This window comes from Drosophila rhopaloa, unplaced genomic scaffold, assembly GCF_018152115.1.
Source record: "Drosophila rhopaloa isolate 14029-0021.01 unplaced genomic scaffold, ASM1815211v1 contig_155, whole genome shotgun sequence".
NCBI classification, from domain to species: domain Eukaryota; kingdom Metazoa; phylum Arthropoda; class Insecta; order Diptera; family Drosophilidae; genus Drosophila; species Drosophila rhopaloa.
Window position 1 is genome coordinate 1,220,524 of NW_025335034.1, and position 25,235 is coordinate 1,245,758.

The 25,235-nt window shown below is 39.1% G+C and overlaps 1 long non-coding RNA gene across 1 annotated transcript in view; it reads right to left on the minus strand.

Moving 5' to 3' along the window:
• LOC123037234 overlaps positions 1-25,235 on the minus strand; it is a 110,933-nt gene that overhangs the window by 62,661 nt on the left and 23,037 nt on the right. The window contains exons 2-3 of the long non-coding RNA XR_006417423.1: positions 20,321-20,858; positions 8,551-8,606 (exon numbers count right to left, since the gene is read on the minus strand). This is a non-coding gene — a long non-coding RNA (uncharacterized LOC123037234). The remainder of the gene's footprint in view (positions 1-8,550; positions 8,607-20,320; positions 20,859-25,235) is intronic.

Sequence of the window (25,235 nt, forward strand, 5' to 3'; positions counted from 1 at the left end):
AATATGCGAAATCTGGTTAACGCCGTCCCAAACAATCTTGTTTGTCACTCGACAATTGCGAGTATCTGCGAGGCGATTGGAACCGCCGACTGGGAAAACATTTCTCATGACGATAATTGACTTGAGTTGTGGAAATGTGGTTGCAAGATATTTTCATTGAGGGTTGGGCCAACGACACTAAGTAAGTTGGAAGAGCTTAAAAGTGTTAGTTAGTCATAACTTGAGATGTGTCAAAAATCAATGTTGTCTGTAAGCACTACATTTTTTTAGTGTTTGGGGTGAACATCTAACGTTGGCATTAAAATATATTGTAGCCTGCTTATTGATGAGGGTATATATCAAGATTAAGATAATCCCATTTTAAGTTCAGTTAATTTTTATTTGGGGATAACTTATAGAAATTATTTGATTTTTACTCTTGACTTTTAAATTATTACAAACTTGACCAAAAGTTGGTTACGTCTTAAAAAGTATTTCTGATATAAGTTTAATGAGTATGTCATTTAATACGAATTAATATAGTTTTTTAGAGAAATTATTATAAAATTTTATTAAATTCTCATTGAAATCCGAAATACTTATTTTTCTTAAAATATCTTACTTATAAATTGTTTTTATTCATTGTGAATAAAAAACTGAGTCAAGTGTTAAGTTTGTAATTTAAGTCCAAATTGTGCCTTTATTATATAAGTTAAGAGAAGCTGTTCGGTCAAATTGACTAATTCAACCGATTACCAATTTAAAACAAAGACATAAAGACGGAAAGCAAGAGAAAATCCATTTAGTTTTATCAGAAACTCGGTCTTTAAAGTGATATCTTTATTTGCTAAGTGGACCGTGAAAGCGTACTCCAATTTGTGTTATGGAAATCACATTAAATAGCTGGATCTATTATAATAAATTATATTAAACTCTCTGTCCACTGAAAAATATAATAATTGTTAAAAACAATTTTGTTTTAGGTAAGCTTAGGCTATATTTGTTTTTGTAAGGACTATGTTAGAGCGAATAAGGAAAAAGGTTTTGATTATTTTTAAACTATCTATAAAGACTTAGCTATCAAGCATGTACCAATCAGTACACTATCACTAACCAGCCAGTAGTAAATTATACAATAACGAATGTCAGAGGACATCGTACATAGTGAACAGCAATCAGTAATCAGGCACGAAGGCCTGCGCCCAACTGCTGAAGGGCAATACAAATAATTTGTAATCAGTGGCGTTAACAATGCGACCCATAAATTTCTATTGACCTCTGTACCCCCGCAAGGGGAGTGGATCGACGGCAACCCTGCAGCGATGTGAATTATGCAAGTGGAGCGATAAAAGCAAAGCCTCGCGAACTGAATTTATTGGATGCCATCCACTCATTAGCATCCAAATGCGAAGCGCGAAGACGAACGAACTCATTAACAGCCTCAGTGTCAGGGCTCCATCTTGTATCTTCCAGGTTCGCCTGTTTCTGCTTCCAGCTCCCCAATCCCCAATCCCCGAAATCCAAGTCCAGACCTACTCCATGGCGCTGAATAAATAACAAAGTGACAACCACAAAAAACGACCACGGCCAAGGTGGAGCGGGAAAAGCAGGGGAAGTGGAAGTGGAAGTGGGCGGGCAAGACAAGAAAATGTACCATAATTGAGCTCACAAATCACCAGGCTGAGCAGGCACACAGCGAAAAACGATGCAAGTTTTACTTAATTTTATCTGACGAAAATGTAATATAAATCATTAATGTGCATTGTCGGATTTATTTAAATAATGCTTTGAATTTATGAAAAAAATCTATATTGAGATATATTTAATAGACTAAAATTTAAGGCTCGACACAAACAAAGTGCCCTCTAAAAACAATGAATAAAGCTTAAGTTTCTTCGTCGATCTTTGAAGTCAAAAGAAGGAAATATATATAATTAAGTTTTTACGGAAAAAAAGTGGAATAATTTCTCAGTGCACAGAATCGTAGAATCGAAAAGACAGAAGAACCGAGACGAAGTCTTGCAGCAGCCGGCACACAAATGAACACGGACCAAGTAAATTGAGATTCTTTAAATTTATGCACATATTTTTTTCAGCAGCAGTACGTGGAGCCACTTAAGCTTCTCGACGGACACCACCCCGGCCCCCGCCCCTTGCCCCTCGAGGGCCCATCAAAAGGGGGCGTGGAAAGGGGGCGGAAAATCTGGGCAGAGAGTGCAGAGCCAGAGCCACCCAACCACATCCGCATCCGACTGCCACTCTGGTTGGCTCCCGGTGCCTGGCCATTTGGCTGGATGTGGCCAAAGTCGAGACGTGGATGTGGATGTGGTTGTGGTCTTGGCCGGGCTGGATGTGTGCGGCTTGGCATATTGATGAACCGCAACAAATTGGCTCCACGGTGGCAATGCCAACTGCTGCCAGTGCCACCGCAGCAGAAGCCGTATGTCAAGCGCCGCACAGTGGATCCCAAGGCAAAAATAGCATCTCAGATTAGCAAATTTGTAAGCCAGTTAAAAGACATTTTAATACTACACAAAAACCTGTACCCTAATAAGACTACTCTAATATTTACAATAGAGGTATATTTCACTGGAATGACTTCCAAAACTGAATTAAAAACATGGGACTCTCAACGCACGTTAGAAAATAGCTTTATAATCTACGAATTTTACACCATATTAGCATAACTAACATGAAACTTCTGGAGCGGATATTCGATGTTTAGAATGGATTTCCGATTAGTTAATCCAAGTTTAATCGAATGTTTAATACATTTTTTTTTCTTTCTCATTATTATTTTGCATTATATCAATTTTGCAAAGGAACTGAGGTTATAATGTAAAAACCATGGTCTTTTCGCATCGAGATACTAAATATAATAAAAATAATTAATAATAAGTAAAATGGACAATTTTGACGAAGTAATTTTATTTTTGACGCACCAAAATATTTAACACTTTTCAGAATAATACTTTGTTTTTTTCATTTTAAAAACCAAATTAAATACTGAAAAATAAACTACTCTAGAAAATATTAACAAATTAGAAAATGTTTTAAAATAAATTTAATTTTTTAGGCGAAATAATCGTCCAGTTGCCATCATTTCATTAAAGTTTAACTCTGATTGTCACCACTGTGCTGATTCTAAGAGTCTCGGGGATGGCGCAACTTTTTCTAGCCATTATACTCGAGAGAAAATTGTAAAAAACAACGGAGAAAAAAGAGAAAAATGAAGGAAAATAAATAAAAGGCATTGGAGAGACAGACACACTAAAAAGCATGTTGCCAAGCCCAGGCTCCTCAGCCAGTGCCATTTGAATCCGTATCTATCCCCCGCCGTTCTGTAGTTGCAGCCTGGCAATCTGCCATCATTTGGCATAAATCCCCCTGATAAGGCCCTCGATTGCTCCCCGAAGTTCGTGGTGCGCACTAAGCCACGCAATCTTGCTTTCGACGCAGGGGGCGTGGACCGGGAGGTCCATAGTTCATAGTTTGTGCCCGCAACTACTCTACTTACAAATAATATGAATTTTTCAAAAAGTTTGCGCACTCCCCACGGATTGCGCGAATTTCTGGCCATATAACCAGGGACTAGCTTGGATTGCCTCGAAATGTAGCAATTTCTATGCGAGCATCTCGCTCAGAGGAGTCCTGAGTACTGGGGTTCAATGCCCGACTCCCCTGCCCTCCATTGTGAGCTCCATTCTAATCTCAATCTCCCCTTCTCGCAGATTGGCAGGCATTACGATGCACCACCGCAAGTTAATTGCCCCTGCACCAAGGGTCATCACTCATATTTCATGCTTCTGTGACAGCGGTCGTGGGGGAGATATTACGACTTTGGTGGCACAAATATTCAGGGAGCAGCGAATCGAAACAATAATAAAATATTAAAAGTTAAATAATATTTAAATTACTATTATATAAAAATGATCTTCCACATAACTGGAAGATAACATCTAAATTATTGCAAATCGATTTATTCAAATAAAAGGGAATATTGTAAACCGCTAACAATCAATTAACAATTATTAATGTGATAAAAAAACTAATAAAATGATTCGCCAACTGAACTTACAACTAATTAAATAATGAATTACACCTTGCAAATATTAGCACGATAGTAATTATTTTATGACTAGTTTCATTTAGTGTTTAATTTCCTTAATTTAAGACTACTAAAAAGTGGATTTAATATAAACACATAAATCGGAGTTTAGTGCTGAGATATATTAAGAAACCTGTGTCACAGTGAATTATGGATTTCTTTTAACAAAGAAATTCTTTATGCTTTATGTCCCTATAAATTAAAGTAATTCAATATTTAATCGTTAAAAAATTATGTCGTATACGTCAAGCCAAACATAAGTTTCATTCGAGATATATCTGGTGGCAAAGTTGTGCCCACTTAAAAACAAATAAACCAGCGCTGCAAAATAAAAATGAGAAGAAAACTTGTTTGTGCTTTGTTTTCTTTATTGGGTGCATTAAAAAATGTAAATAAATGTGCCCCAGCACGCAAATACAAAAATAATATACCGAATGTGGTTCTATGGTGAGTCACAAGCAAACACAATTGTATGCATTCGAGAGACCCAAACAAATTTCAGTTTTTTTTCACATTTATCTACTGGCTCTGTGAGGGTCACAAGGGGGCGGGGGTGGGTCTGAGTCCCAGCCTAGAATATAAATTTAATTCCGACAACAACAGATTTTTGCCTCGATTCAGGCTCAAGTCGATTTCAAGTTACGTGAGTGTGCGAGGGATTTGTTTTGTTTTGCGCAGTTCAGTTCTCGATGAGAAAGACCAGGAGGACGAGGAGCGGGGGGAATGGCCGCCGATTTCAATGGCCGCCGCATCAGGAGTTGCCCTACCTGTGACTGTGTGTGTGTGCGAGTGTGAGTGCGACAGAGACGCAGCATGCGCACGAGGGGTCAGAGGAAGGGAGATGGAGCGACACTCCCATAGTGGTTGCTACGTGAGTTTTCGATTCCATTTCGAGACCCTGCGACTTTCAGATAGCACCTAACGGTAATTTTTCAACTTCACTAAGAAAAACAAATTTTAAATGAAACATAGAAACAAATCTAAAACCTATATCTAATAAACCAAAAATTTAATTAAAAGCATAATTTTTGTATCACAATTTTTTTTAAATTAATTCTATAAAATGTATTACCATCAATTCTGCCTGAGGCCATAAAATAAAATAAATAATTGAAGTCATAGAATAAATAAATTAAGCCGTAATCACCTACCACCCACCACCCACATCATAAATAATAAAGAATAAATAAATACAAAAATGTAATATGTTAATTTATGTTAGACTTATTTTCATTTCTTTGGTTTCATTGATTTGATATCAATTAAATTGGATTTGGCGACATAGATAAGGCTAGCTAAAAAATCCAATCAATACTAATTCTTTCAGTGCATATTCCGAAATAGCTTCTTCATTCAACTTGAACCCGTTCGGTGTGCAGCTGTTTATGGTTGCCCTCACCTACCACCCACCACCCATCACCAGTCGAGCCGGCAAAAGTTTGTTTACGATTCAAAGCTGATTCGAATTTTGTTGATGCTGCTCCGCCGTAGGTGCTGCTGGTCTTTTGTTGTTTAATTAGCCGCGGCCTTCGGAATTCTGACGCAAATAAATCAAAGGCAAAAGCAGACAAGTATTTTCCCGAAAAAATTGCGGAATGTCGAAACAGGAAAACAAAAAAAAATAAATGCACACCGAGAAAATGTGTTATTTAGAAAGTGTAATTTCAGTCATCGAAATTAATTATATGTACCTTTCCCTGACTTGGTAACAAATATTATATTATAAATAATGTTTAACAGGGAAATGATCAAACTTTTCCGATATTTAGAATTTCGGTATGTTATATTTAAACATAGAACACTTTTTTATATCTAATAATAATAATAATATTTTATTAGTTCCTCTGTGACAGATTAAAAATTTCATCATTTTTCTCGTTCCTTTTTTCCACTGGCAATTAATATTTTACTTGGGGCGCAGCTCTTTAACTAATCTCGTTTTCAGCAAGCCCAAAACAGGTGAAGAAAGGGGCAAAGTTTGTTGGTAGCAGTTCCAAATTGGAACCTTCTGGCACTTAATGAAGCCAGAGCCCAACCCTTGGCCATTTTGGCCGTTCATCTGGGCAACCCTTCCCATTATCCCGCTGGACTGTCTCTGCAAATTCACTGGGCCCTTATAATTGCGCATCTTTAATGTAATCAAGTTGGTCGAGAGAGTGGAAAGGCGCGGAGAAGCTTGTTTCATGCAAATGTATCTAGGAAATTAGTCAAATTAATTCAATTTGGCCGCGCAATTGGAATTTGCAGCACGAAGAAGCGCTGATTAAAATTTTAAATGAACTCCTATACAAATGCCCAGTCCATTGAAGAGCCAGAGCCACTTACATGAAGTTGTCTGGTGCAGACGTAATTTCATTATTTATTTAGAGCCTTTCAGACATGGCAAGCCAAATAGAGTCTTCTCTTAACCCTCATCGCAAAATTGTGCATTAAATTTCGTTCGGATAAGTTTAGGCCTTTTTTCGTATTAAAACATTACCAAATTTATTTAAAACAGATAATGAAAACACTTTAATTTCGTTTACTACAATACCGTCTTTTATATTTAATTTAAACTAAACTATCAACCTAATGACAATTCATTTTCTCTGGTTTCAATGGAATTTGCGGGCTTCGTTTTAAGTTTTATTTTACTTCTGCTATAACTTTTCAAGTCCAATTGCTGCCTTATCTACTTCCACCTGCTTCAACTAAAGTTTTATTATTTTCATTTGCGCTCAAGTAAACAATATGCCGGCTAAGTTCACTCCTTCGAAACGATCTGGGGACCATTTAATTAGGTTTGGCAATGGCTTCGATGACTACGCAGGTAGGGCCGAAATGCGGAAGAAAACATTTAATTAAAAAGCACAAAAGGCTGGCAAATTGCAGCCACAAATAAAGCAACCAATTGAAGCGAGTGTGGCAGGCGTTTAATGAAGCAGGAACAGGGACTTCGCACACAGGCAAAATTGGGGGAAAGTAAACGAGGTATTTATGTGGCGTCTCAAGACATCAGCCCCAATCCCCAATCCCTAGTCCCCAACAACCAGACCAAGTCCAAGTCAGGTCTTAAGTGAGAAAGTGGAGCAACTTTGGGGCGTAGCAACATACATAATTGACTGACGGGATAATTTACTTCCGTGCACTTGCGTGTTTATTAAATTTCTGGGTTTGTCTCAGGGCATTGATTCCTAGAAGGGAACTATATACATATATACGACAATTCCACGAGCTGAGCTCGACCTAAAGCCGAACTTCTGATATTGCGTAACCACATGTAATTACGTGTATTCCTCATTAGTTTGGAATCGTGACTGGCTTTAGCTGGCTTCGCCGAAAAATCAAGGCGATGGCACAGTGGAATCAAAAGGTTGTAGTTAAAAGACATGAATTAAATATTTCTGTAAAAACAAAAATAAATTAATTCACTAATTATAAACATCATTAATTTGAAATGTTTTTTAGACAGTTTTTTTCGGGTCTAAATAGTTAATTTTCTTTATTTGTTAAAAGCGCGTATAGTAAAATAAATTATATTTATGAAATATGAAGGTCATATCTCTTACAACTAATTTTGCAGAAAATAAATAAAAAGATGTCTTATAAAAAAGAGGGGCTCATTTAATTTAAAGCAGTTTCAAATGCACGTTTTTACGTTTCATTTTAGCTATCAGCTTGTCGAAATAAGGAAAACGCAATCAACTATATTTATATTCGAATTTCAATACTCCAAATTCCCTGATGAATTGAAAGATGTGATTGCTTTTTACCCTTGCCTTTCCATTGTGCAGCCATTGCTAATATCTCGAGCTGGAGGAGACATGTGCTCTAAATAACCGAAGACAGAGGACGGGAGTAGAGATGTGGATGGGTTCAGGCCAAGTCACGTTCGTCGGCCAACCCATTTACTTAGCTAAGCGATGGGGGTTGTAGTTGTACCTGCCAGCGCAGCCAAACAACGGAACAAATTCAGGACTGCCGCCCAAGGACCTCCCACCACCCCCTTTCAGAGATTCGCACAACTTGTTACTCGCCCGCTTTTTCCCATTGCGATTCCGATTCGACTTGATGGAAATCTTTGAGCTACACGTTTCCGCTCTTATCGCCGGAATATGGAAATTTCGCCATTTATTTGATCAACTTTTGCCTTTTTCATATCGAACAAGGAGGCCTCTGTATGCGGATGTGAAAAATAAATGGCAAAAGGTACAACTTTGGGTCCCAACTATTTCATATGCCGCACACACACGCAGTCTGCCTTTTTTTGGAAACGTAATTTAGCAAAACTCATGTTGGCAAATAAAAATCGAAGCCGGCAGGCGAATTTAAACTGCCTCCGTTCACCGTTGAGTTGCACCTGCGACCCAATTCAATTGGATAGTGCCACGGTCGGCAGATGGAGTTTTATGCGCATTCCCATTATTATAACTTTTATTTGGCATGCATATAAATGTATGAAAAATATTGAGATGGAGACTCACCTGAAGCAGCTGCCGCCGGGTTAAGTCCTCGCTCCAGGGGTCGATGTGTAATCAAACTGGAATGATATAAAGAAAAGAAAATAATAAGTTTTATTAAATTAAAAATGAAGGTTCCCTTGCCAAAAATGTAATGTTGCTAAGGTAAAATAAATTTTATTTTAATAGTATGTAAAATTACAGTTATTATTCAGCTCTTTCAAATGACAAATTATTGATAAGATATTTCTAAACAAAGACAAGGCAATCATTTTTATTCTGCAAGTTTTAAAAAAGTATTATTAAAAAATGTCTAAAGTACATATGTAAGTACAACTAAAGTATTTTATCTGACCAATTTCAAATTTAGGTAGTTTTAAAAATTACTCTCAAGGAGTTGAAGGCAAGGGTTACTTAAAGGACTTAAAATTCCCTGCCCATGTGTGAATTTTCCGATCGACTACGCCCCATTTCCCGGCTTATGCCAGCGGACTCGCATGTAAAACACTTTTCACAGCCGATTACATGGATTACTCAGCGCAAATGGCAGGCCAGGACCCAAAATATCCAACCCATTCGCCAGTTGCCGAGAAAGGACAAACCGATTTATGCCGGAACACGCTCCTCATTATTATTTCACGCTTATCATTTTATTTCAATTCATTTCGACCCACCGCCGCCCACCGAACCCCAACCCATTAGCCCCCCTTTCCTCCGACCAGAGTGCGCTTTCGTGTTTGCGGAAAGCAGGAGTACAATAAATATATAGTTCGTTCCCGGGGATTGGACATCCACGCACGAAGGGACGTTTATATGGAGATGCTCTGGATGCATTCATATATTCCATGGGGTCCAGTTGCGCGTCTTCCTTGCGCCCCATTACCCTCCGCTCATTCGATTATGCCGACATCGATGCTTCATCTTCATCTTCATATATGTGTTCGCTTTTATGCTCATATAGGTCGTGTGCCCCTTGCCACGCCCCCTCCCCTGGTCGCCATTTTACGCCCACCGGAGTCCGTCGCGTCGAGTGTCCATGGTATTTGTTTGTTTTTGCCATCAGCCATCTGCCCCCGTTCTCATCAGCTTTTTTTCTCTTGATACCCGTGCCCCTGCCAGTCTGTGTCCTTTTTGCGAAAACTTTTTAGTTTCCTTGTTTGATAGACAAACAGACGGCAATCGACCGACCTCGAATTCCCCAGCGGAATATGCTCGTGTGCATAAATTCTGGCGGAGTACATGGCTCCCTGCTTTCATTTTCATAATGAGCCGCCGGAGACGTAGCCATTTTCCGGAGAGTGGCTGCCTCCGGGTTCTCAAAGTAATTGGCCGCGCAACTTGCAAATGACAAACATGTCCAGGCCGAAGTGATGGAGTTTTCCTCTAGTTTTCCTCCAGTTTTCCCCGCACTGCCACTGTCTGTCAGTATCGAAATTCCATAAAAGAGAAACTTTGGCTCATTAATATTTTTCGTTTTCCGAAGATTAGCTGCAAGCGGCAAATGGGAAAAGAAAAATGTTTCTTAGTATATATTTCCCCGCCCTCGGCGTGTTGATTTGTTTAATTCACTCGTGTTTCGATATATTTATGTGGCCTCGTTGTTATCGTAACAAGGGTCACGATGGAACAAATCTTCAGCGAGCAGAAGCTCTGTAGAAAGTGGAAAACTTTTAAAGGGAGGTGTCATTTGAAATGCTAGGGCAAAACCTGAACACGAAGAAACATCAGTTTCAAGCAGGTCATGTACCTGATAGATATAAACTTACGAATGACATGGAACAACCATTTAGACAATCAAAACTTTAACTCAACAGCAAGGTTAATGAGAGCAGTGGCTATAAATATGTTCTTCGTTGAAGCATTTTGAGTTTTCATAAATTAAAAAATGCCAAATAAATGTACTATATTTTTCGAAAAACAGACAACATTAATTTGTCTTCTGATATTTTTGTGCTCTTTAAATTGTATTCTTTAAAAAAAAAAGAGTTTAAAAAAATCTTTGAAAATAATTAAATATTTTTCTCCAGTCTTCCTTTAGTTTAACAGCAAGGTTAATTAGAGCAGTAGCTATAAATATTTTTGTCTTTGAATCACTTTTAATATGCATAAGTTACAAAAATATTTCCCATTTTTTGGTAGACAAACAAATCAATTTTAATCTAATTCCTTTAAACTTGGTTGCTTAAGCCAAAAAGAACGTAAACAAAAATATATAAAAATAATAATTGAATGTTTTCTATTTATCCTTATGAAAATGTGAAAAATCTAGGAACTCCTAATATCCTGCCGCCTGCTGCGGAAATGGACCGTCGGAGGCGATCTCCGGCTGAGCCCAGCGGTCGAAGTCGCGACATCGGGAAGGGGTTTTACGACCCGGGTTCAAAGGTACCTCCTGGGACCTGCGAGTGCTACGCTCTGAATGCAATTACAAAAAAAAAACAAAAAACAGAGACACATTTGCTGGTCAAAAAATGAAGCGTTCCTAATGTTCCGGGAAAAGTGGAAAAAGTGAAAGTGCTGCAGCCCCTGTTTATGGCAGCCATATAAATTGCAATTTCCAGCGTTCTCTATCTTTTGCCGTCGAACGAACTGCATCGAACGGGTTGGGCATGTGGCTCTGTGGTGCGTGTAGATGCGATTGGAACGGACACATGCCGACAGGCAGCACAAATATTTGCCCTCGTAAAGCAATCTGCCGCTCAGCTGCCGAGACTGTCTGTTATGACAATTGATTCCGCGCCGTCTTGCGATGCGATGCATTGTAATAGTTCCCCAGTTGACCATCTCGCGAGTGGATGGGAGTGTCCAGAGTCGTAAAAGTTATGGAAACCAAATGCGAATCCCGGACACTTGATGGCGGCGGCGCATGGCGGCCATTCGAATGGATCAACGAACCCAAAAATAGCAGATGCCGATGCGACGATATGATCCAACAATTATCAATTGTGATTACTTCATTCGATTCGATTCGATTCGATTCGAAATGGAGCCTCCGTTTCGGGCCTCTTCCAAGCCGTCAAACTGGTTAGCTGATGCAACTTGGCCTGCCGCTGGGCATAAATTGCAATTTACGGTAAGCGGCTCCACTTTGGTTAAATAATTCCCTATCGGCGGAGGGAAGGAACGGGTTCCGGCAGTAAGTTTAAATATTTTATTCGCATTATTACTGGAAAAACGAGTGACTTTCTTGCACGCAGCACCAAACATTAGTTTCTTAATTAATTAAAATGTCGCCGGCTTAAATACTCGTTGAACTAATGTTCTTAAGTTAAGTGGGCTCTACAGAAGCTGAAACTACACATGCTGGTAGCCATTTTTATTCGCATTGATTATTTAATTCAACTTATACAAGTTTATATTTATGGACCTCATGTTAATAAAGACAATCTACGAATTATATCTAAAATGCGGACTTGTAGTTATCACATAGATACACACAGAGAGAAAAATTTCACCAAACTAAAATGAATACTTGTGTGCACGTTTTTTTAATTTTTTTAAATTATCAGCTACTTACATTTTCTAATTGGTTATGAACAACTGTGATTTGAACACGCAAGTTAATAATATATATTTCTATCTATGGAAAGCGTTATATATTTAATTTGATTTTAAAATATTTATACACAAGGGAAATGTTGGGAAATTGTGCTTATAAAATCTGTCTCCAAATTCAAAGAATTTTTAATAAAATTTGAAAGTTTAGAGGCTATCTTGTTTATCCCAAGGAAAATTTAAAATTTATATGGCTTGGACTTTTTTTACGGTGCTATCTTATCTTTGTCATTTTCCCACAGCTCACTGTGCATTTGCTGAACGCATTTGAAAGAAATAGCAGGTTCTCTGACTCTCAAAGAGGTAATTTGGCATATTGCCAAACAGCCTTTTTTAGTGAATTGCAAATTCAGCCTTTATCAGGCACTGCGTGTGGCCTGGCCCCAAAACCAGTTTCGGTTGCCCCACTCGACCGGCAGCACGTCCACATTCCAACCACCCATGTGCCCACTGTCGGCGGCCCACTGTGCGCATGTGCGGGCTTTCGCGCTGCCACGACCCCGGGGAAATCGCCCGCCTTTCCACCGCCCCGGAAAATCGTGGTACATGACGCCACTCCGAAAGGTCTCCATGGATGCCACACCATATGGCAATGGCAGCGCGATGCACATGTGGCCTTTGCGAGTATCTGTATCTGCTGGAGGCTATCCGCATCTGAGTGTGTGTATCTGCTGCCGCTCGAAAGGAGTTGAATGCAACGCGGTGGCCATCGCATGACGACCCAGTCGTCGTCGACTTCATCATCTCCGGGTTGTGGCAGAGACATTGGATGAAGGATGGCTCCCCGGTTGCTGGATCACTTGGTTTTATACTCCAGATAAGCAGCAGCAGCTCAGACAAATTGAAGGCTCCGTCCGTCCAACTTTCATCAGCGACATCCTTTCTTCTGCCACTCAGCCAATCAGTCCGTCATAATTTTCCCTTCGCTGAGCTTTCGCCCGCTACTCGGCTAGATTAAACTAATGCAAATACTTTCGAAACTAAATAAAGTCGATGGCCCCAATGCGAGAACAAAATATTTTGCTCGCTGACAGAAAGAAATATATATTTTTCTTATCGCCTCCATTATTGGGTGCGTTCAGCGGGGTAAACACATTATTGAATTGTGATTTATAATTAAAAATTTGCTTAATTATTTACAGATGAAACAGAAAAAAATGTTTTATTCTGAACTATTTATCATTGCAATACAATAAATAATTGTTTTATGACTATGGGATTTTTAATTGCAAATCAAGTAATAACAAGAAAGGAAAGCTAACTTCGGGCGGAGCCGAAGTTGATATACCCTTGCAGAATATTCTATAAATTATATTCTCCAAAATTATTCATATGATGCATTCTTAATACTCATAAAAAGTCCCAACTTCCTAACTTTAAAAACACCAAAGTTATGACATTTCTAATCGTTCAGTTATATGGCAGCTATAAGATATAGTCGGCCGATCCTTATGAAATTTGGTATGTCGGATTGATTGGCCAAAAATAAAACCCATAGAAAATCCCAACTTCCTAACTTCACAAACACCAAAGCTATGGCATTTCCGATCAATCAGTTATATGGCGGTTATAGGATATAGTCGTCCGATCCTTATGAAATTCGGTAGGTCAGATTGATTAGCCAAAAATAAAACCCATAGAAAATCTCAACTTTCTAACTTTAAAAACACCAAAGTTATGGCTTTTCCGATCGTTCAGTTATATGGCAGCTATATGATATAGTCGCCCGATCCGGCTCGTTCCGACTTATATACTACCTGCAATAGAAAGACAACTTTTGGGAAAGTTTCAAGCAGATAGCTTTAAAACTGAGGGACTAGTTTGCGTAGAAACGGACGGACGGACAGACGGACAGACGGACGGACAGACGGACAGACGGACAGACGGACATGGCTAGATCGACTCTCCTGGTGATGCTGATCAAGAATATATATACTTTATAGGGTCGGAAATGTCTCCTTCACTGCGTTGCAAACTTTTGACTGAAATTATAATACCCTCTGCAAGGGTATAAAAATTTCTGTTAAGGGGGCCCATTGTTTTCAATACCAATGTGATTATTCATAATTTGTTTTCTTTTCATGTTGACACGCTCCAATTTGTTAAAATATTACGACGTCATATAATTCAATTTGGTAATCTGATCTGTTAGTATTATATGACAGCTTTATTTGCGTTTATTTTATTGTTTTAAAATACGCTGATAAGGTACCCCATGTATGTATATTCATTTAACTTGGATTGTGGAAATAAAAAATTATTTTGTAAATGATTTGAGACTTAATGATTAGATTTAATAGATAGATCATTTAGACAATACTTGGCGCATATATTTATGGTTCCTTGGTTTTATTAAGCTTTTATTTTATTTTATAGATTATTATTTTTTGTAAAACTACGCCTGTAAAATTAGTTAAATAGAACGAAGAGGTTCTTCGCCGTAAACTAAACCGATTTACGTTGGGCTGATCAGCATTAGTTGCTGCATTAAATTAATGGCCGATAAATGAAATCGGGAGCTCGGGAGCTTGGTAGCTCGGTAAATGGCCAAGAACACGTAACGGAAATCTGAAGTTTGCCCCCCGATTCTCCTCGTTTATCGGCGCGTGCTTTGCTTACAGCACATTTGAAAAGTCGCCGGGTGAAGTGGGGCCTTGGAGACCAATATATATGTATCTGAGGAGGAGGTTGGCTCCCAACTAAATACGAAACACGAACTATGTGGGCGTTCCGGCCGGTTGAGTTGGCCAAAAGAGGAGGATGGGGACTGGGACTGCGACTGTGACTGGGACCCGAGGAATTCGCAGCTCCTTTCTGCGCTTCCGAGGAACGTGATTTTCAATGTCGTTTCCTTTTGTTGTCGTTGAACGGAAAATTATGATGCGAAACGAAAATGCGAAGGAGACGAGTACGAGTACGAGTTGAGAATGAGTGAGAAGGTGTAGCGGGGGAATGGGGAGGGGGCGGCCAAGAAATGAAACAAAAATTGGCAACAGAAAAATAAGAAAAAGAAAAAAGAAAACACAATGGTCGACCGATGATGATGATATGTACACAGACAAAAATATTTAAAGCTACGTTAGATTCACTCCCTGCCTTCTTTCTGAAAAATATTCCAAATACACCGACATCAACGAAAATGTTATTTTGTCAGTTTTTATTTAGTAAAACATTCAGATAAATATCAAATTATCTGAATTATATTGCAATGAAAAAGAAAACACAAAAATATAAAGAAAAGTAAGAAAAGTGAGAAAATTAATGATATGTACCATCCAACCAATATGAAAATAAGGAATTATTAATTCATTCTAAAAATATTTTTTATAAGATTCCATTGCATGTTGGAAATAGCAATACGTTATTTTAAAACACATAAATAAAAAAAAATGTATCTGTCCGATTTTCCAAGCACGGAATAGTCTTAACAAGAAATATATTTTTATGTCCTTTTAGCGAAAATTTATAAGCAGGTGCCTGTCATGCTTATCCAGCTGATATTTATTTAAATGTATTATTTTTTAAAGTGCACTTGTTCTTGCTGCGGAGGACTGGCGTTGGAAATGGAAAAACTGAACGAAATCAAAGAATATAAAATAGAGGGCAAGCAGCAAAGAGCTGCAGGCAGAGTGCCAGAACCAGAAACGAAAACTAAAGTTGAAACGCTTTTAGACATTTCAGAGATACACACGCAGACACAGATACACACGCACACTGGCAAACGGCGAATATTTCAAGTTTCCTAGCCTCGATTTTCCGTTTTCCTCGGCGTTTAAATATTTCATTTTGTCAAAAAAAAAAGAATGGAGCAAGGAATGCACCGAAAAAAACAGCGCAAAATGGGGAAACGAGAGCAGCTGCCAAAGCTTTTAGGTAAATTAAATAATTTTCCTCCTCTCGTGTCACTTTAGTCGGAATGAAAAATAGCTGGGGCAGCACGAATAGTTTAGTTTATTTTAGCCAGAGCTCAAAAACGACAGCAGGAGCAATCCATCAGAAACTACAGAAGCATTCCTGCTTAATTTATGGCTTAATAAACCCAGTATCTCGCCGCGGGACATCCATGATAATCAGATATTCCCGACGCAGAAGCTCAGGCAGTGCGATTGAAATATGGCCGCGGCGGAAACGCCAAATGGGATTGGGTATGGAACGCAGGTAAGGGTCTTGAATGGAAATGCATTCCCCAATCCCAATTACCAATTACCATTCCTGGCATCGCATGTGTGCACCGGATAATGTCAATCAGCGAACATTCTTCATTTTTGTTTACTCACTCACCTTGGGGCGTTCTCCATGCTGCGGCCTCTTGTTTGTTTTCAAATTTCCTGCCTGCTGGCCATTTTATCTGTTCAAGGAGCGGTTTCCCGAGCGAAGACTCCAGCGAGTTAAAAGCCGAGACCGCGCACTTCGAGTGGAGATTGCCTTTCAAATAAACACTACCTCAGAGTGATGGAACTGGGCCGCTGGTTTTGGCCAGGCCAGATGGTAAATCGATTGGCCAGGCCGCATTTGATTCGACCCGATCAATCAGGGGCCATCAATCATAATTGCCAGGCAATTTGTTTTGGCCATGGAAATCGACCAGGCACAAATGCATTGGCCGTGGCGTGCTCTTAATTGAGATAAGGAATTCACTCTGGTCTGAGTTGCAGCAGCAACTTGTAATTAATTGGTTGCGAATGAAACTGAACTGATTCAGTCAATAAGTTTTTATTAATTATTAAAAATAATAATAATGTTGATATTAAAAGTTAGGTAAATTAAGCTTTTATTATATTTAAACAGATGCCATAAATTGTTTTTATTAAGCTAGCTCCCTAAGAATTAAAATTAGCATATTTGAATTTCATATTAATTTATTTGGGTTAACTAAAATTTGATTTTATTTCTTTTGTTGAAGCTGATTAGAATGATAAAGTCGACCGTGCTATCTTCATCATTTGTTAAATTAATTTAAATTATGTATGTTTTCTTTATGAGAAACAAATCTTTATCATTATATCCATTGGTGTTACTAAGCTCCTATTTATAGTTTTCTCATAAATATTACAATTTTAAATTAATTTAAATATTTTTAGATCTTTTGTTAATTTTGGTGAAAGAGTTTTTTTAAATGGCACCATTGCGTTATTCATTTGATCTCTAGTTTGCATTCCTGAAATAAATTTGGTACACACAATATATTTACATTTTTTTTGTTGCTTGGCAAACAAACTATTTTCTTAAAACCCTTATTAACGAGATGTTTATGAACTAAGAACTCGACATGTTTATAATTTGGTATCTCTTCTCTCCCTTTTCTGGCCATAAATCCTCGTCGATGTCTCCATTTTCGTGTACATCCATTGGACGGCCATTACAACCACAATTGACACAGTGATTTACGGCAATGAAAATTATACACCTGCACAACCTGCGCGCACACACATGCGAATCGGAATCGGAGGACTCACCTGGGCGGGGGAAAAGTGGTGAAGTGGAGAAGTGGAGACCGCAGGCGACGCTTTGTCATAAAAAATAAAACGAAATTGTCGTCACTTTTATGACTCCCTACCGTGGGCCCAACTCTGATTCAGATTCTGATTCTGGCCCTGTTCCTGCTTTGTGGCAGTGGGAAGTCGTATTTTAGGCAGCTCCTTAAAAAGTCACTTGAGCGGAAAACGCAATACAAGCCCACTGGTGGGCACTGAATTACAGAAGCCGGCGAACGGTAAAGCTTCTTGGGTTTTGTGGACTTTTTTAATGAGCTGTCAGAATTATCATAAAGCAATTAAACGCATTTCACACTCATAACCGTAGGCAAGTATTCAATCCGCACGCACTGCCACGCCCCCAGCCGATACGCCGCCCCTCCGGCGAGCCGTGTCTTTGCCACTGACACTAATTGGTTGCTTTATGGCCCAGTTAAATCGTAAAACTCAAATTTTATGCTTTGTCACTGAAACGATTATGACGTCCGTTGCTCGTCCTCGTCCTCGTCTTCATCCTCGTCCTCGTCCTCGTCCTCCCAAGATTCAGCCATCAATCCGGGAATCCCGTCAAGTGGCTTCATCTCCGGCGTCCGTCCCGTAATGCCCCTGATTTATGTCCCTGCCCGAGTTATTTGCGCCAATTTACAGATTGATTTCGGTCTTAAGTTTTTACTGTCCCCTGTTTATTCATCGCCTTTGCACCTACTTAATTTTCCTCTCCTTCTGGTTATGGTTTATTGCTGTTGCCAAACAGGAGACTCGCGGCTTATTTGGATACCGAATCGCCATATGTTTGCGGAGGGTTAATGCCAAACCAGTTTGTTTAGTCACTGGCTGTGCAGGGGTAATAACACTGATTTTGAACCCATTAAAATTAAAGAGTTCGTTTAATTTAAGATAAACAAAACGTGTATTGTACTTTGTTAATTAACATGTCTTTAAGATAATTTAATTATTTTTGAATAAAACTTTATTATGACGAATTGCTTATATATGTACGTATAAAAAATGATTTATTAGGAACGTTTTTGTTACCAATTTATAAGGGGTAATAAATCCGTTTATAAGCACATAAACATAAAAGAGCTTATCAAACATGAATCCTTGGTAATTTTTTATATCAACTATGAATTTTCTACCCTATAAGTTTTCCTTTATAGCCCAATAAATGATTTTCTGAAATTTTATAAGAGACCTAGATAATATATGATTTCCTAATGATTTGGTTTACACCATATAATTTCTCCAATGCGTGAAGGTCATGCATAAATTTGACCTCTCCACTCGATGTTCGCTCTATTCAAATGTGCGAAGTAAACAAAAGAAATAAAAAGACGAAAAATAAATGTTTGTGTTCGGCTTCAATGTGTAGGCGCATTGTTTCAATAACAAACAATGCGATATATTTAAACGATTCCACATGCGAGCCTGTATATATTTCGATCGGACTGATTTGTTTATGTGGGTGAAGGCGCGAAACTGTGACGAATGGAACGGCAATCGGGGATGGAATTGGAAATGATAATTAACCGCACCTTATCACGAATTGCTGCCCTCGATTGGAAGCTCCCTGCATTCGGATTCGCATTCGGATTGCCCTTGTCCCTGGACCATTGTCATGATAATTTCACTTGTAATTCAGGCTTCGATAGGTTTTCTGATTAATTTGATCTTAAATTTATTCCAATTGCAGCGAAGTCACGAACCCTCTAGGATGCACTATCCAATTGGGAGGGAAGCCCATTGGCAAGGACTTTGTTCAACATTGTTGTTGTGCTGAGCGATTGTCCCAATCATTCTTATCAGCAAAAAGCAGAGCTCTGCCATTGTTTGATATTCGCCACCCACAATGCATCCAACTTTGTTGCCAAGCGAGCGAAAAACTTATTATATTCCGCCCGCACAAACCCCCCTCAAAAAATGAATGCAAGCCCAAAAAAAGGAGGGAAAAAATAACAAGACGAGTGGGAAAAGCTGGCAAAGCAGCGAAAATCGTAAAAAAAGGAAATTGCATTTCCCCAAAGCAGCGGAAAGAAAACTTGCGCAGGACTTTTGAGATTCTATTAAATTCTAACAAGATTTCAAGCTGCGAGGCGGAGGAAGAGGAAGAGCGCGCCAACTGCAGCGTCCAATAAGCAAATGGCAGCTGTCACGGTGAAGAAAAGAGAGAGAGCGGAGAAAGGGGAAGAGAAAAGGCAAACAAAAACATTGGAGCAAAAGAAAAACAAAAAGAGTGAAGCAGAGAGCATTGAAGAGCGCCACGTGAACAGGTGCAGTGGTATGAAAGAGAAGTAGAAAGAGCACTTCTTAAGAGTTCCAGCTCACTAACACATAGACAGTTTAAGAGAGCCGAGATAAGAGAGCCTGCACGCACACCAAGACAAAGTCTGATTGGAAGAGAGCGCTGGCTTGCGTGTATTGGTAAGCAAGAGAGTGCGGCAGAGGTTTGATGTTTTGGAATTCAGTTGGGGTTTTACAAAATTACAAGATATATATAGGTTTTTAAGGTTTTTTTTATATATGTTAATTTAATATATTTATGAAAAATTTTCGGATTTTTTATATATTTTTTTTTAAGTTTAAAAAAATGAATATTCTAACTGGTTTTAAAAAGTAACTCCAATTAGCCCAAATATTTCATAAAGCTAGCGGTGATATTCACCTTTGGGTTGGTGTATTGTCTAAGCCTAGTGTGTCTGCGCATCCTTGTTTGGTTGAAAGTATTTCCCTCTCGCTCTTAGCATCCCCTAACTACCGTTACTTACCCTGGGCAACTTCCTCCGCTTGTCGTCCTTTGTTTCTACGTGTTTTTTGGGTGACGACGCAGTCGCAGAAACTCCCTCGAAATTCCCCAGCCCCCTCCGACGGTCCTGTTGGGGCCTCTGGTTTTTCGGGGGCTCCGAATTTCAGTCGCTCACTTCGCAAGAACTTCACAACAGCCGCCGTCGCAGGTGAGTGGCTATATGGAATACCGCTGCGGAATATCGAACTGTTGGCACGAGCGAGAGAGGGAGACGCGGAGAGCGTTGCTCTCTTTCACATCCATGATGGCCGCCGCAGTCGCTGTCGCTTGGCAACCATTGACATGCGGAGGCAGCGCTGCCGGCGTCGCAGTCTACGCTGCCCAATCTCACACATTCCAACGGCATTCCGCATTCGACTCTCCTCTCTTTCCGCGCCTCTTCTTCTTCTTTTGGCTTGGCCATCATGGCGCTCCATTAAATCCGCTTCTTCTTCGCCGGGAACGCGTATGGCCGACATATTTGATTCAGCCGACGGCATTTTGTTTGGGGATTTTGGGAGCTGAAAAGTATTGATAACATTGAATTTTTGTTATTAAAATAAATAATAACAAACTCGCAGAGTTAAACTTTACAATCTTAGGTTGCTTCTGGCTTAATAATTTTGTTGTTCCAAGCTTATACATAAATTACAAATCTTATTATAATAGCAACCAGCTTTTATCTATAGAACTATTGGGTCATATAATTAATCTTAAGCCACTTTAGTACATGCATCCCACGTAAACAGTGGTTTATTGCCTTTTATTGCTTTTTAAATATGGACTACAATTATATTTTCAGAACATAATTTTCCATCTGGAGTCATTAAAATTTCGTTGATAACAACATCGAGAAATGAATAAACAAATTTGTTGCATTATTCATGGATTTCTGCGTTGCCAAATGTTATATTAATCAAAAACGTGCATATAAATTCTTTTCTTTCAGTTCAAGAAATTTATACAAAAAATAAGTTCAAAATAAAAATAAGTCTTCTGCTCCAATAAAAAAATTGGGCATTTCAGTTAGGTAAAGGTTAGGTATAGTTTTAATTTATTTTTTTTTTATTAGAGTTTGCAAAAGATTCTTAGTTTGGGACAACAAACCGTGCCGCCGTCAAAGAATTTTACAATTAAAGCTTTAAACTTGTATCGAATCCAATTTGAAATGAATCAGCATTTAGTTTTAATGGAGGGACCGAAATACATTAGCGAAACTATTTCATCGGGCTGGCAATAAACCGAGAGACGAGGATCCTTGCCAGAATTAAAACTCTCCAATTTGATTTCCATCGCGGACAAACAAAGGAAGCGACGCCTCGTTGACATTTGCCAATAAAAATAAATAAAATACCATTTGTTCAGGAATCCGACATCGCTCCTCCGTCGCCCCTTGGCCAAGTTTTCTAGACATTTGGCCACGCTCACCGTCGGCGACTAAAAATAAATGCCGTCTTTTAGTCGAGGCGTTCAGGGAACACTTTCGGGGGCGTGGGCTGTTCCCAGGGGGAGGGAGTGGGTGTGGGCGTGGGTGGGTGGGGTGTGTGTGTGCGTTGCGCATTTTAATACAATTTAATGCCCCATCGTGCGCCACCTCGACCTCCACCACGAGCATATCCCCTAGCTCACCGCGCACAGCTCCCGTCAACAATCGAACGCGATAGCATCAATGTTGGACCTGGTGCTGGAATTGGGATCCAGATTGCCGGGATTCCTGGGCCGGGCGAAAACCGAATTTCCGGGACACTAGCAAAGCCTTATTTTTATTGGAAATCGTTTATCCCAGCAACAAAGTCCCAGCCCAGCGACGTGTCTTTGGGAAAATATCAAAAGCAAAGGAAGGCACAGTGGGTTGATAGGCTCAGTTGCAATATATATATATTATTTTCAAAGAATTATTTCATCAATCACCAATGTTATTTTTTAATTTAAAGAAACAAACACGTTTTATTAACCTTTGAGAAAGAAATGGAGAACTAATTATCAAGTTGTCAGACCAAGAATTATGAACAGATATATACATTGATTATAGTTGTGCATTTGCATGGAAATTTATATAGCTATAGAATTGAACCCCGTATGAAATAAATGTAATCTTCAATTAAATACTATTAAAAAATCCATAAATATTAATTTAGACATTTACTGCTTTTTTATACAAATAAGATCTAAGCCCGGTTATGGAGCTTGTGTTTAGATTTGCATACCATATTATATACAAGGTGCATCATCCCCCGATCTGCTGTTTATAATGTCTTAATGACTTAAGAGAAATACTCAGAGTTGGGTCCATAAATCGAAGCGCTATTGTTTTATTAATAGAAATTGCAGAATTATTTAAATTTAAATATAATGAAATTACTTAATGGAATTAGCTGCAGAAACATCTTCTCTGCTTAAATCAGGTTTCTTAAGAACCTCTTCGAAATGTTTTTAAGCTAATTAAGTTGGCCCCACAGCCAACCCACTGTGGAGTCTGATTCACACTCCCCAACTCGCCTTTGTTTTCAGCCTTGCCATTTAAGTCACAAACGGCGGAATTAGTTTTCCGTTTCGTTGGCATTTCAGTAGCCGGGCATTATTCCGAGCCCATCCTCCCTCGAATTGATATGCGGCCCCATCTATCGAAGCCCCCTTCCCCTGTTCCCCCTCCCCATTCCACATCCCCAACTGCTCATCATTATGCGCTTCAGAGCTTTTCGGGATTTTCTACTTCATTGCTATTATCGGGCCCAGTGAATGGAAGTGTGGATGGGGTTATGCCGGGTCTCATCTGGAATCGCACTAATTTAGCTCGGGACTAGCCCCGCCCCTTAAACACGGCCCACCACCCACCGCCCACCGAGGAGTGTGTAGTTGTCGTTGCCCCGATTTTATGATGATGAGTTCAGAGTTCGGGCATGTTCTGCATTAATCGCATCACTTTATGTGGGGCGAGAGCTCTCTCGGGGCACTTGGCAACCTGGTTTCCAGCTGGGCAAAGAGTTCGATCTTCGGCGGATTCCCAGGGATTCCATAATGTCCTCACATAACAGCGATAGGCCGTAAAAAAGAGGTCAAGCCAACGACCCTGGAACAGATTTCAGATGAAAACGAGAGCAGTTCGATCAAATTTATTGCTGCCGGCTGACCTTCGGATTCGGGATTTGGGATTCAGGATTCAAATTTCATATTTCACGGCCTTAACTGGAGCGACAGGATTTCCTCGGTGCGTTCTGGGCCAATAAAAGCATTAATGACCATAACAAACGCCTTTGTGCCGCAGTTGCAGCGGTTGCCCCTCGAGGTCGTTTATCCCGCTGCGTATTTGGTGCGCGCAACTCGTTCGGAAAAGAATAACAGCCCGAAACTATCCGCACTCCCGTGCTCCTACACATTATCGATATTCGTTCTTAAGGCCTTTTAAGGCCATTTTTTATCTGTTGTGCACAGAGAAAAATATCTCTAGTTCTAATTAATTCGTTCTTGTTCGTTGTATGGCAACATTAATATTTGTGCCATCTAAAAATTCAAGTTGTTCAATAAAATAAAAGTAAGACTTACATTAAAAAGCAGTTTTTTTGTTAATACATATTACTATATATGATTTAGTTTTTCTATCTGGCAATTATGAGCATGAAATTGTATTGTCAATAAAACTAGTTTGACTTATTAAGACTTCAGGTTATGGAAATTCCACAAATCATTGCAACTGACATTGTAGTATTATATACATTTATGGAAAGTAGACTAACTCTGTTTTCGAGCGATTAAAAAAAAATTACAATTTGTTTTCAGAAGAGAAAAGTTTTTACTTTCAGCAAACAAAAAGGTTTTCCTTTTGCAAACTTAGTATCTTGTATGTTGTTATTTAACTACAAACCAAACTAGAGTTTACCATTTATATTTTCTTGTGTATTTTAGATATTATTTCTGCGTGTTGCCGCTCAGTTTTTTGTATCCTATCGTATCTGTTTCTCGATTCTGTCGCCGGGCCTCATAACGGACCTTGAGTTATGCGAGGCTGGGACCCGAGATAAACCCGTTCTCCCTCCCTCGCTCCCGACTTAAACTCATTTAATCCATGAAATGGGAATGCTTTAAGTCGCTGCTCGCTGGTTAGAAATTCTATTTTATGCTTGGGTTCCCATCGCCATCGCCTTCGCCTTCTACGTCGCCATCGTCTGCCAGCGATTCAGCCAGCCAAATGGCGATGGCATCTTGCCATGCAATTCGAGCCGGGGGCGTGGATGAGGCTATGGTGTGGATGTGGATGTGGACGTGGATCGCGCCGGGTTTCTAAGTTTTTTCGCCGACAATTTTATGCATGCGCCACACTGCACAAAGTTAAATTACAATATTCTAATGCATCGTACTAAATATTTATGAAACTAAGTTTAGAATTGCTAAAAAATAACTGCTTAGAAATATTTTTTTATATGACCAAAAAATTAGGCTGTCTTTTAACAAATATTTATATCAATGACGAAAAATTTAAATATATTTCTTTCAGAAATTGAATTTAAAACCCTGCTAGTTCCATTTATTCACTTAAAAATCAAAGAAATATATTTTAAACCCTTTTTTCTGGCGACACGTTTTGTAATCCTTAGTTTTTCCGATCCCTGAATCTAAAAGTCCACAAAATTAATATTCATATAATAAATTTCCATCATCAAAATGTTTCCCCAGTTATTTTTGAGTGATTTCTTTTACAAGTTGTTTAATTCTTACGTATCTATTGAATGCTGAAGATTTTCTTTCAGTGTATTTGTAATTTAAGCCAGAGAGCCAAATGTGAAAAACTGGAAAAGGGCAAAAAATGTAAAAGGAGAAAACGAGAAAAGAAAGGAGCAAAAATAAAAGCTGCTGCTCGACGACGTCGACATAAAACTTGCAAAATAAGTTTCGCATGTTTC